At 34.9% G+C, this 13,865-nt stretch overlaps 1 protein-coding gene across 1 annotated transcript in view; it reads left to right on the forward strand.

Moving 5' to 3' along the window:
* TSC22D2 (TSC22 domain family, member 2) overlaps positions 1-13,865 on the forward strand; it is a gene marked incomplete at its 5' end in the record, with an annotated part of 50,954 nt that overhangs the window by 28,410 nt on the left and 8,679 nt on the right. The window lies entirely within an intron of this gene.

Genomic DNA, 13,865 nt, shown 5'->3' on the forward strand with positions numbered 1-13,865 from the left:
ATAAAAAGAGTGAAGTATATCTGAATTTCTTCAGAATCCTGGATCTACTTCACTTAGAACTTTTGCTTGTTCATGATACACACTTAAAGACATGACAGTTTGAGTTGTCAGCTTTCTCTGACCTGACCAAACCAGCAAGCTTTGAACTCCTCTTTCCACTTTCAGGATAGCCTTTGGTTTCGTTTTCTTCTTCCCGATGATTGAATTTTAAAGTCCAACTTTTTTCCCACAAAGTCTACTATGATTTTGTCATCTCCATAGTACTGCTAAATTTCACTGGCTTAATTTTGTCAGAAGTAACCTGAAAATCCATAGCGCTGACTTTTCCTCATACTTAGAGTTTCTCTACTTTGGTTGCCTATGTTATATAGAAACTGTTACACTTTCTTCCTTTTCAGTGAATAACAACCAGATGAAAGGAATATCAGAAAAAAGTTTATTGGCTTTTTATTTAAGCTGACTTTGTCAGGGAGGAAAAAAAATTCTAATGAAGCCTTCTCTTTATTATTATGTTCCTGTGATATCTTTAGTTTCTAACAGTTTAAGTATCTGGTTGATTTCTTAACTCTTTTTCCCAGCACAGTAAGCTCAACTTGCCATAAGTTCATGTTGAACTTACAACATATAATTAGATAATATATTAAATACTATATGTTTTATTCCATCCTTTATTCAGTTAAATGTTCAATGTCAATTATATGCAGAGTGTTGTAATAAGTAGACCCTCGAGATAGACACAGTTCCTACCTTTAAGGTTTAATTCAAGGAAGAAGAACATTCAGTGAAGACAACAAAAACAGTTATTTATGGAAGAGTCAGAGGGATAGGGCCTATTGGCAAGAAAGGAAGAGGGCAAAGATTATGTTGGTAAAGCATACCATTTCATTTTATTATCTCTAGAATTTAAATTGATTTAACAAATTTCAGGTCATGATGTAAGTCTAGAAACCATCATAAAAATTTTACATAAATTGATGTGTACAAACTATTGTAAAGTTCTGTCACTAGTCATGTCTATTTTATAGAATTGTTATTGCCTGTAATAATTCAGGATATGGATCTAGGTTGAAATGAGAAAAAGCAGGGAGTCCCTGGTTGGTCCAGTGGTTAGGACATGACAGTTTCACTGCCAACGGCCCAGATTAAAAAGAAGAAATGAGAAAAAGTAATTAGCTGTTAAAACTTTTGCCGCTGAAGATGTGCATTTTTTACTGCATTTCTCCATGAGTGAGAAAACCTTGTAACCCTTTAAATTTTATAATACTGCTACTTTATACTTTGCTTTATTGTCCCAGATCCCTTTTTGAGTTAAGTAATTCTAAAGCAGTGATTCTCAACTAAGGGAAATGTAGTTTAGAAGCAAAACAACACTTTATCCCACTCTTTTGAGTTTTTAGTAATATTTATTGTTGAAATGTCATGTAACATATTTTTGGTTAAACTGGTTTTTGGAAATTTTTATGTTGGATTAAACTGATTAAGTTATATTTTAGTGGCCTTTGGAAAAGTTTTTTACAGTAAGTTAAGATTATATCTAAACAATGAAACTTTAAGATCCTATCAAAGATCAAAGAATTTTACTGATGTTCAATTCACAGGAATGCTGTGCTTCATAAACATTGATGTGAGTTTAAATCTCAAGTCAAACAATTTTTATTAGCATATATTTTGTGACTGCATTGAATCTTTAACAAAGAGTACAAAATAATCAAAGAAGTACAAGAAATCAAGTAGATTGAAAGCATAACTAGCATTATTTTTCTTTGGGAAAGACCATAAAGGCTGTTTCTTAATACTAATCATAATTTTTGTTTATACCTTACTGCTTCATTTTTAATCCAAGATACACTGGGATAGTAAACCTTAAACACTGTCAAAATCCAAATTGATCCAAACAACAGGAGGAACAAAAAAATTTTAAGTACTACTATTGTAAAAAGTCTCATATAATCCTTACAGCAATCCTTTATGGTAGGTACAAACCATGACCCATTTTACAGATGAGGAAACTGGTTTCAGTATGTTAACTTGGTAAGAGCACCTCATTAGTAAGTAGTGGAGTTGGGATTTTAAAACGAGCTTGTCTAATTCTAAAGCCTATGTTCTTAACCCCCTTTATTACTCTTGGAGAATTCAGCCTTTTGCTTAGGCAGCTACTAAGAAGTCAACTGTCTTACCCCAGAGTGAAGCAGAGAGCAAAAGACAGTTAAGCCAAACGGTAGTGAAGTGACAACCTAGACAGTTTTAAATCTTCAGGGCATGCCTTCACAGTACTCTTCTTAGATTTGTTGAAGATGAGCAACTTAATTCTTTGCTCAAACCCAGGCCAACCTATATTTTTAAAACATCCCAAAATAATTGATTTATTAAAAGTAAAACAGACCAGATTTTTTTCCCCTGATACAGTATTCTCTTCACTTTATTGAAGGGTAATGACCATGCTTGGAGCTGTCCCTTTAGTCTAATTCATAATGAAACAACGATCTCTTTAAAAACCTCATGATACTTTTACTTTTATTCTTCTGGGTTTATCCCTATTTTGAAACAGTTCCTTGATAACCTCCATTCTTATTTATTACTATTCTTGGACTTTGGGGACAATTAGGAAGGGATATAATATAGTAAAGAAAGGTTAATTATTAACCTGGGAACAAAAGCTGAGTTTTAGTCAGATAACCCTAATGGTTAACCTGATCAGTTTTACTTTGTCAAATATATTGTCCATAGAATTACGCTTTTTCTATAAAAGCTTTTTTAAATAACATCTCTGCAGGCATAAATGAAGAGATTAGCTGTAAGACAAGCAAAAATTATGATCTCTTCACTGGTATTTGACATTTGATATTCAAGGGGATAGTCTCATTTTGACTCATTTGGTTAGGCCTCATTGTGGAAATGGGATTGAGAGGATTTGTTCAAGAATAGCTGCGTAGTTTAAAAAATTAATATGTGGAATGCTTGAGAAAGAAGAGACAATTATGAGGCTATTCAGTGAAAGAAATAGTTAGTTTTCTCAAGAAAGGGTAGTTTCTTCCCAGCCCTTCTTCTAGCTTTTTACCTGCTGATCTTCTCCAGTGTCCTGGCCCTATTTGTCTTCACTCTTTAACTAGGCTTATCTCTTACAGTTGGAGCTACCTACCACATTCTGACAACTCTCAAATCTAGACTCCTTGCCAGAGATTACTCTATGGAGTTCTACATACCTATTCCTAGTAACCTTATTTCTCAACTTTTGTTTCTCCATCGTGATCTATATCCTAGAGTCAGCAGTCCCAAATGTAGCTTAAAATGTCTCATTTCCATCTGCAAGTTTCTTTGCCACTCACTCTCCACCCCTCAAAAAATCTTAACAATCTTTCTTATGACTCATTAACTATCTCCCCACTCCTGAGTTGCTCCATACTAAAAATTGCAGTCATTGGTGTTTTCTATGTTATAGGTGACTCTCATTTTTATCATCCCTCTGATTTCTCAAAGATTCTCTGTGCTTGAGTTATAAAACTTTCGTTTTCCCTTGCTTAATCCCTGTGACCAAGCATTTTACAGTGTCTAGCTATTCCCTTTACTCCTTTACTTCCTTGGGTAACTTTTTTAAGACTTGAGTTGAATGTTACTATCCTTTCTTCTCACTGAATCTGCACCCCTCTTCCCTTCCCTCCCCTCCCATACCCATCCAAACACACACACCACCACATTGAAGTAGTTAGGGTATTTCATAAGTCTCTAAAACTAAATGATGAAGGAAAAAAGCCCAATAAGAGTAACTTGCCTCTGGACATAGTAAACCTGAGGTGAGGCTAAGTTGCAATGTATATTTGCTAATTCCACATCTAGTGGTCTTCTCTGTGATGAACACTATCTAACTTCATGTTCTTCACCCAATATTTGTTGAGCGTTGTGTGTGTGCAGAGGAGACAGATTCGATTTTTATTTTTTTACAAAAGTGTCATCTAGAAAGGTAAATGTTACTGAGATTTGGCTGTTAGGAAATAAGAGGCAGAAGTTTGTTCAGGATTTATCACCTGTTACCACCAAAGGTATTTGAATTACCTAGGTGTATGGAGTATTTCATTAATATTAGCAAGAACGTATAGCAAGTTTAGTTTCAAATTGAAAATGAGAAATGAGAGTAAGGAATGTTTCCTCAATTACTTGTTTTGTGTTTGGTTAAAATAGTAGCGTTACCCAAGTTTATTAAATACCAAGGAATGTTGGAAAAGTTTTGTTGTTAAGTGTAGGAAATGATTTGGAGGTGATCCAGTACAGCTACTTTGTGTTACAACTTTACCGAAAAAAAGGCCCCAGAGTCAGCATAGCAGGTAAGGTATTCAGGACTCAAATTCCAAGTATACAGGTTTTGAGTCTTTAGTCGTATAGCATTGTTTATTAAATGTCTGCCAGCCCTATGGTAGATTGTTAGCGCTTTTGTGTGGTAGAAGATTGATGAAACTGTTAGAACACACCCTATATGCGGAGTGCTGCAAGTGTAGTGTGAAGCATGACTTACTGTATTACTTCTGGAAGAGTTACAGAAGGCTTTCCAGGAGAGAAAATATTTGCACAGAAAGCTCTAAAAGAATGGTAGAGTATTTAAAGAGTGAGAAGCAGTATCAACAAAGAGAATAAAAGTAAACCGCGGGGCATCTTAAGAAGTTTAGGCTTTTCAGTTCAAAAGCTGCAGGCATTTGGAATTGGGGGGAGGTGAGGTGGGATAATGTAAAGGTTAGCAGTAGAGATACATATAGTAAGCTAGTTCCTGATTCTTCCCCCACTTTTCCTGCCACACACACTTCGGCCCGTTTGTATGTGATTGCTGAAGAATTCGAAGTTACTTTAAAAATTGTAGATGAATTTAGCTACATAAAAAGATTGTTTTATAATAGCCCACTGCTAGGTAAAAATTTATTCAATGCTTCTTGGCCTCTGAAATGAAATGTAAATCTTAAAGAACTTTACATTTTTGCTTTTATTGCCCTTGGCATTGTTTTTTTTTTATGTTCTTTCTCCAGTTTTGTTCATTTTCATATACTTACACCATGAAAATTGCCTTAGTTGGTGACAGTGTTATTATTTACTCATAGTCAAAGGGAAGGAATGCCATATTGTTAACCATTTAAAGGAGAATTGATCTTAACTACAAAATGGCTGTTAAACGTAGTCCTTTCCCTGAAAGTCTTTTTCTTAATCTTTATCCTTTTCCTAACACAGCTGGAAAAATTTGAGCTTTTATGTGTTTGTAATGTCTTCATTCGTATTAAGAATTTTTATTGACTTTTTCTCTTCTACTGAAGTTTTGTTTTTTGTAGGAAAGATAGGTCTTAAAATCAGTATCAGAAACCATAGAACTTTTACTAGGTTAACCTATATGGTACTTTAATCTCCAAATTCTCATATTTTTAGATGTTGATTATCAGCTTCTATCCCGGCAGACTAAAAGGAATGGCTTTAGAATATCTAAAATGAATATATGGAACTATATCCACTATGTTATTTTTCAGTATAACTAGGTTAAATAGGTTTTTGTTAGTTATTCTAAACATAAATTGGGAAAAATACCTTCCTAATCTCTCTCCTTCTTTTTTCACTCTCAGATACCAGTGTACATCTCAGTCTAGATAATTGTCGGTTGTATACTGTTTTCCCAGTCTCCAGGAAGTAAAGTTAGCCAGGACTGTAGTGTCAAATTTTAAATTTGGGCTTAAACACCTCTGTTATGTGTCCTTCACTCCCCTGTAATTACGCTATCACCAAATTACCAGTTGCTGCTTTGTAAACAGTAAAATGAAATCTCTTTCAAGAGAGCCTCCTTTAAATGTAAGCACTCCAACATTGGGGAAAATGCTACCCTCCTCCTACCCCTTTCTCACACCCTTCTTTTTTCAGTCTGACTCAGAGGAAGGAAATAACTTTTTCATTGTGTCAAACCTTGCCTTATGCTAGTCTAATAAGAAATAACAGTGCATAAGCTCATTTATCTTATGTAATTTATCTTATGTAGATATGATTTTTCATGTACTTACTACATTTAAGTATTTAACTTGAAGTAATAGAATGTTAAACTTTCTTAGTGTATTGGAATGTTTGGACTGTAATGGTAAAATTGCTATGCTGTCTTCCTTTTATATAAGTCTCGTGACTAAATCTTTATATCTTTCATCTTGACTGTTTTAACAGAAAAATAGTTTGGCTAGTTTTTAAGTTGTTTCCTTAGAGTAGCTCAAGAAAAATATCTATCTAATTATATCAGAATTTTACTATCAAATAATAATTCCTCGAAAATATCATAACTTTGAAGTGTAAAAAGTAAAAAAGATCTTACCAATGCTTTATTTGGAATTCATTTTTTAATGCAACACTGTGTAAGCTTATGTAGCCCGTTGTATCTTAGATACTTATCCGAGAGACTTTTATAATTTAGTTACCAGCATCACTTTTAAACAGAAATAACTATACTGGGAGTTATGTTTTTAAGTGATTTTAATTCACCCTAAGCCAAGGAAATAAATTTTGCAAATCACAAGTATCATGTATATTAATAGTTTCCTGTGTTAAACATAGTACCTAATATTTCAGAAAGAAAAAGTTCCAAAAGCAAGAGGAGTTGTTGGTCCTCTTCCCTCCTTTCTTCCTTTCTTGTTTCCTGTCTGCCATTTGGTCATGTCTTAAGTTCACACTGTAATAACTCCTTTATGAGTCATTTTCATTTTGGAAAATGTTTTTCAGTATTCTTCAAAGTGCGTGAAAGTAGCCTTCAATCCCTGTTCCCCTTGTGCCCGCCTTTACAAACAGATAACTTTCTTTGTGTGTGTTTCCGGTCTGTCTGCATATACATAATATGCAGTACATAATCTCCTTCTTCACATAAATGATAATACATACACATCATACAGTTTCCCAGTTTCCATCTCAGTACACAGAACAGCACCGTTGTGGGTTTTTTTTTTTTTTTTCCTCTTACTAAATGACTAGTATTAAATGAATGGCTATACCATGATTTATTTAAGCCCTTTCCTATTGCTAGTCAGAAACTTTGCTGTTACAAACAACGTTGTAATGAGTAGTTTTGTCAGTACATTTTTCCTATGTATGTAAAAATATCTGTTGGATAAATACCTACTTGTAGTATTGCTGACTTGAAGAATGAGGGTGTGTATGTATGTGCAAAATTTATTAGATGTAACCAAATTGCTCTCTGTAAGGATTATACCATTATACCATTTTTCACCAGCACAGTAAGAGAAGGCCCATTTTCCCACAACCTCACTAATTTTGTGTTAAATTTTAATATGTTTGCCAGTGTGTTTAGGGAAATAATATCACATATTATAGTTTTAGTCTATATTTTTATTATGAGATATAGAGTATTTTTAATGTCTTGTTGAATGTTCATGTGTATTTTACCCATTTTTCTACTGGGGCTTCTTGTCTTACAGATTTATAGAAGTAGTTCATATATTTTGAGGCCTATAGTTAGAAAGGCCTCTCCCACTCCAAAACAGTAAAGAATTCCTTCCTAAATGGACTTTTTTAAGGTCACTGATACATATATGTGGTTGACTTGGACAAAGGGAATCTGAGGTAGGAGAGGGACTTTATATTGATGGTATACCTTTTTGTGTGTACTCGCTGAGTTTATTGACTTGCCTGGTGGCTCAGATGGTAAAGCATCTGCCTACAATGTGGGAGACCGGGGTTCGATCCCTGGGTGGGGAAGATCCCCCGGAAAGGAAATTGCAACCCATTCCAGTACTCTTGCCTGTAGAATCCCATGGATGGAGGAACCTGGTTGGGGTGTCGCAAAGAGTTGGACATGACTGAGCGACTTCACTTTCACTTTCCTTTCACTGAATTTATTCTTTACCATGTACTAGTATCTCCTTTAAAACTTTTATTTGGAATACTTATAGATAAGTTGCTCAAAAAAAAAAAAAGAAGTGCAGGGAGGTCTCATGTAGCCCTTCATCCAGTTCTTCCCCCAATGGTAAAATTTTGCATGACTATAATATAAAACACCTGAAGTCCAGAAACTGACATTGGTATAATCCACAGTGTGTATCCTTTTTTCCTCTTTTTAAATATTCTCTTCTGGAAGAAAATTTCAGGATTTTGACCTGAAATTAATTAGATGAATGTAAAATATGCTAAGGGCATTGGTGAGCAAGGTATTTATTGATGCTAAAAACAAATATCAATCTTTGTATATTTAGCTGGGTTTTTAATATTTCCTTGGTAAAAAGCTTTTTTCACAGTATGATTGAGTACTTGATAACGTTTAGTTTTGTGAATAGCCATTTTACCTGCTTGCTTAGCATGATAATAGCTTTTATGGTCCACAGAAATCACTTATTTTGTGTTACTGAGAATAAAAATTTCCATGGGGTCTTTTGTCTATGTTTTTTAAGCCATGAAATTAAACAGATTGTTTTTACATTGGTAGAACTTACGGTTAATAATTAGGATACATACAATTTGAGTTCTTAGCTTAATTTTCTTATTTCTTCTTAATTCATATAGATAGAGACTATCTATATGAATTTTTATCTACATAGGATCTTTTTTGGAAGGAGGATTATTTGCTCTTAATTGTGAGAAAATGTAAATATTTTTAAAATTCCTTTTACGGAAAGGGTGATAGTTTTTTGTTGTTTTTTTTTAACCTTGATAAGCTTGCTGAGCTGTAGATTCATTGGATTTCTTCTTTTGCAATCAGCTACTTAACAATTACTTTCTAAAAATAAAACACACATTTCTTTGAGAGGAGGCAAAGTGTAACCCAGGTTAGAATTAAAGCATTCCTAGCACTAATGATATAGTGCTTATTATGAGTGGCGGGCAAGGGGATGAAGATTGTAAATGATGTATTGGAAACAGTATGTGATTCCTGAGGACTGGCCTCCAAGAAAGACTATAGCTTCTACTTTTTAAAAAGAATTGATTTTACCTGGTTTGGGTAAAGGTGCTTGAACCTTAGTGTATGAGATTGCCAGTTCAGTCAAATAAGTTCTTATCACAAACATTTTATTTTGTGATTTGTGGAATTCCAGTTTTAATTGTATTGTGATTCAACAGAGAAGATTAGGAGGGTCTTTGAGTAAAAGCAAGGTAATTTTTTAAATAATATTCTGCATATGGATCTATATAGTCTTAAGGTACCTTCAACTTTCTAACAAAAGAACATTTTAACCCTTAGCAGAGAATCAAACTATGCTGGTTGTCTAAAGATCACTGAGCAAGTACCTTTTCCTAGAAGCTACCTACCTTGTTTTCAGACCTGAACCTCTTCTAGGAATATGCTAAGATAAATGCCATGTTATGAACATAGTTGGATCCATGCTTAATGGTTTCACAACTAAGTTTAAGCACTTTTTACAATGCACACAACTCTGTATTTCCTTTAGGTCATTAAAGATAGTTACTTTCTTCCTTTTACAGTCTTAATGTTGTGATAGGAAAAGCATGTGTTTTGATATTGATTAGGTTAGGTTTTAATCCTGTCCCTAGGGTTGTGTCTGGAGAAGGCAATGGCACCCCACTCCAGTACTCTTGCCTGGAAAATCCCACGGACGGAAGAGCCTGGTAGGCTGCAGTCCATGGGGTCACTAAGAGTCGGACCCGACTGAGCGACTTCACTTTCACTTTTCACTTTCATGCATTGGAGAAGGAAATGGCAACCCACTCCAGTGTTCCTGCCTGGAGAATCTCAGGGATGGGGGAGCCTGGTGGGCTGCCGTCTACGGGGTCGCACAGAGTCAGACACGACTGAAGCAACTTAGCAGCAGCAGCAGCAGCAGCAGGGTTGTGTCTGAGTAAGTTACTAGGCTTCAGTTTCCTCAACTGTAAAATGAGAGTATTACTCAGGCTGAAGTAAGAACTCACTAAAATGTGTGTGCTGCCATGAAGTGAGAAGTCATATGTGTTCCTTTCCTCTACCTTGTTGCTTTGTTAATAAGCATTTGTGGGACTTCCCTGGCAGTCCAGTGGTTTAGACTATGCTCTTCCACTACAGGGGTCACGGGTTCAGTTCCTAGTGGGGGAGCTAAAATACCACATGCTGCACAGTGTGGCCAAAAAATAATTTTTTAAATGGCATTTCTATTGAGAAGAAAGACAACAGTAGTCAAAGTGTAATAGTGAAGAAATTTGCACTATTTTTATCTTAAACAGTAGTCATGATGTCTCTCTTCACATTAATAAAGAAAAATTTTGATTTCTCATAAGGAATTTTTGTTAAATATGAGATCAAGTTAAGCCTAACTTTGCCTTCACTGGTTTTAATTTTTAGAGAGGAAAGACGGGATGATTTGCAGTCACTGAGCTGAGAGCATGGATGAAAGAGTTAGCCTATTAAGAAGGATGCAAATGTAAGACACTTGTGAAGACGGAGCAGAGTCTCCTATCTGGCCCCTTGTCTTCTCAGTGAGGTTGCAAGTAATCTAATGTGATAAGAGTAAGCAGGCCTGTGGAGAAAAACTGTGGTGGGGAACCATTTGGGGTAAATTAGAAGATGAACAGTGTGGAAGTCCGTCCTACACTGATACTTAAGTTTTAATTTTCTCTTAAGGTTTACTTTTCTTATGAATGTGATTGTAATTTACTTTATTTAGAGCATTATCAAGCTCCTTTTGATTCCTTTGGGAGCCACAATTCCAAGAAATGAACATTCATTATATAAAAAAGTAATAGTCATTCTTGTGTTTTTTCTCACAGTTCTATATTTCTGTCCATTCCATCAGTACCTACAATTTTTTATTCATCTAATAAATGCTAATCCACTTATGACTTTATTCTAAAAGAGTGACCCATAGGAAACAAAAAGTTTCTTTATGAAAATTATCCCCTTTTGTTTATCAGAATAGTTACAAAGTGTTAGGAAGCCTTCTCTTAAGGAACTTAAGTTCGGAAACTGGTTATTAATCATCCAGTTACAGTGTAGTGAATGCAATAAGAAAGAAAGCAAGGCCTAATACTGTAACATTAGGTCAAGGAAGCAAATAAAAGAAAATTACTCATTCTTCTGCAGCTAATCATTCTCATTTTAAAAGATCGTAAACCCCAAACCACTATGTTGACTTTGAACACAACAGAAAACACCTTATTACCCTCATTGATCCCATGTTCTGGGATCATCAAATAGAATGCCCTCCTATTTGTTTTTATTTAAAACTACCATATTGGTGCTTGCTTGCCTAGTCACTATGTCCAACTCTTTTGAGCCACCAGGCTCCTCTGTCCACAAGATTTCCCAGGCAAGAATACTGGAGTGAGTTGCCATTTCCATGTCCAGGGGATTAAACCCAAGTCTCCTGTCGTGCAGGCAGATTTTTTACCACTGAGCCACTTGGGAAGCCATTTTGTATCTTTATTTTTAAAGCAGTAGTTCTCAAGCTTTAGTTTCTTTCATATCAGCTGCTGCTGCTGCTAAGTCACTTCAGTCGTGTCCGACTCTGTGCGACCCCATAGACAGCAGCCCACCAGGCTCCCCCGTCCCTGGAATTCTCCAGGCAAGAGTACTGGAGTGGGGTGCCATTGCCTTCTCCGCATATCAGCTGGAGGAGTTATTAAAATAGATTTTTTGAATCCCACCTCAAAAGTAGATCTGAGTGGACCTGAATATTTGCATTTCTAACAAGTTCCTAGATTATGCTGATGATGCTCCTGGTCCAGGGACCACATGGAGAACTACTGATTTATTTAAACTCAAAAAAATATATGGCTTCCTAATATGAACCAGTAATTGTTTCTAATATATTCAGTAACTGTTGTCATATTGACTCTTTCTGTACACACCTGAGCTCCTATGTGCCAAGCACTGTTCTCTTCACAGAGGTGAAGATGATAATGAACCTCACTCAAAGAGCTCAAGTCTGATAGAGTTAACAGTGGTAGTATTTAAAGTCACTTAATCCTCACAGGAGTTTTGTGAATTGGGGTATAATCCTTGCTCCTTGCTTAGTCACCTCCGACTCTGCAACCCTGTGGGCAGTAGCCCACCAGGCTCCTCTGTCCATGGGATTTCCCAGGCAAGAATCCTGAAGATACCATCCTTATTTTAGATTAAAAAAAAAAAAAAAAAATCTGAGATCTAGGAAGGTTAAATAATTTCCTAGAATTCACAGTGAGTATATAAAGGGGCCAGAATTTCATGGTTATGCACTGTAAAAAGTTTGTGATTATTTTAGTGAAACCACAAAAGGGATGGAATATTGGTTCACCTTAGGAAACTAGAAGGCATTCCAGAAGAGATGGCAGTGAGCATCTTAAGAAACAAGTAGAAAGAAAGCCAGGTGAATTGGAACTATGTGAAGATATATACATCAGGACTGGAGGTTATTTTATCAACAAAGAGTAGGATGCTAATTACTATTCCTTAGCTGAGGAAATGGCTTGAAAACTGATTAGGTTTTATTTTAATTATCAGAAAAGAAATCTTTTAAGAGTTTGAGATTTATTTAGATTTTTTGTTTGCTCATTAGTATGTAAAACTGGTATTAAAGTTAGCATTTACAATATTCTATTTTAAACTGATATATTAAAAGAATTGATTGTATTTAAGTCATGAAATGATTTCAGTTATCCCTTGATACAGAATAAAAAAGTATAATCTAGGATTCTCAGGCAAATTCTAATCTAAATGCCTATTACCATCTTTTTTGCCAAATTATGGCCTGTATTGGTGACTTTATCCATATGGTGTCTGAACTAAACTTTACACTGAAGTTTATATAGTTCTATAGTTTATAGTTACATGAAGCCATACTTAGTGTCTACAAGCTTTTAAAGCCTAACATATATAAGTATTAATGATCTATACATCCTTTCCAGTTATTAGGTATACAGAAGCTCCTTTTCATCTTAGCAATACCAGGAAGTGAAGTAGTATGCTGTAATTAATATTGTAAATGCTCAGATAAACAAGCTTAGTGTTTTCCATGCATTGACTCAGAGTTTAGAGGATTAAAAAGTTCAAAGATCACTGAGGCATAGATACCAACCCCTTCATTTTACAGATGAGGAAACTGAGGCCAGAGGAAGCTAAATAGATGATTTACTGATGGTAGGTAGTGAGTAACAAAACCAGGATTGTAACCATATCTACTTAGATTACAATATAAAATGCACCACTATATCAGATAGGATATTTCTGAGCCTCATAACATTAAGGGTCCCCATCATCTAAAGTAAAATAGTCTTCAGATATATTAGCACCTAAATTTATCACTAAATACTAAATGAAGAATGTGTAGTAAAGTTTTACATAAAAATAATTTAAAGACATTTTTCTGTTTTGATACAGTAGATTAATATATCGGATTTATATTTGCAAGAAAAATCTAATAACTGTTCTTTAAAATTTACAAAAACACCAAGAAAAGGATATAGGTCCTTGCTATATACATAGGACAATATAAACTGCCAAAGAGGATAATTATTCAGCCTTCTGTGTCATTATCATATACATGCTACAATGATGCTTGAACTTGAGATGTACTTACCAGCTAGACTGTTCCCAATTGTTTCTAGGAAAAAACTGGGCTAAACCACATACCTTACTTGGTGATTTTTGCCAGGTACAAGATTTTTGCAAGCTACAAAACATGTGGGTCTGCCAGATGGTTGAGTTCCTGGTTAACCAACCCTCCAAGTACTGTTTGCCCAAAAGCCCTCTGAATCATTTTTACAAGCCAGTTTTTAAAATGTAAAAACGAGATATTAAAAACATAAAAATCTATAGAAGAGGAGTAATCATCTGAATTTACTGCAATAAGTAACCACTGAAATTTTTGCATGAAAGTTAATTAGAATATATAGTTAGTAAATGAAGAGATGGGGAGCAGATACTGCTCATTTGAAATATATCTTAAGGT

This window comes from Bison bison, unplaced genomic scaffold (assembly GCF_000754665.1).
Source record: "Bison bison bison isolate TAMUID 2011002044 unplaced genomic scaffold, Bison_UMD1.0 scf7180017864042, whole genome shotgun sequence".
Taxonomy (NCBI): domain Eukaryota; kingdom Metazoa; phylum Chordata; class Mammalia; order Artiodactyla; family Bovidae; genus Bison; species Bison bison.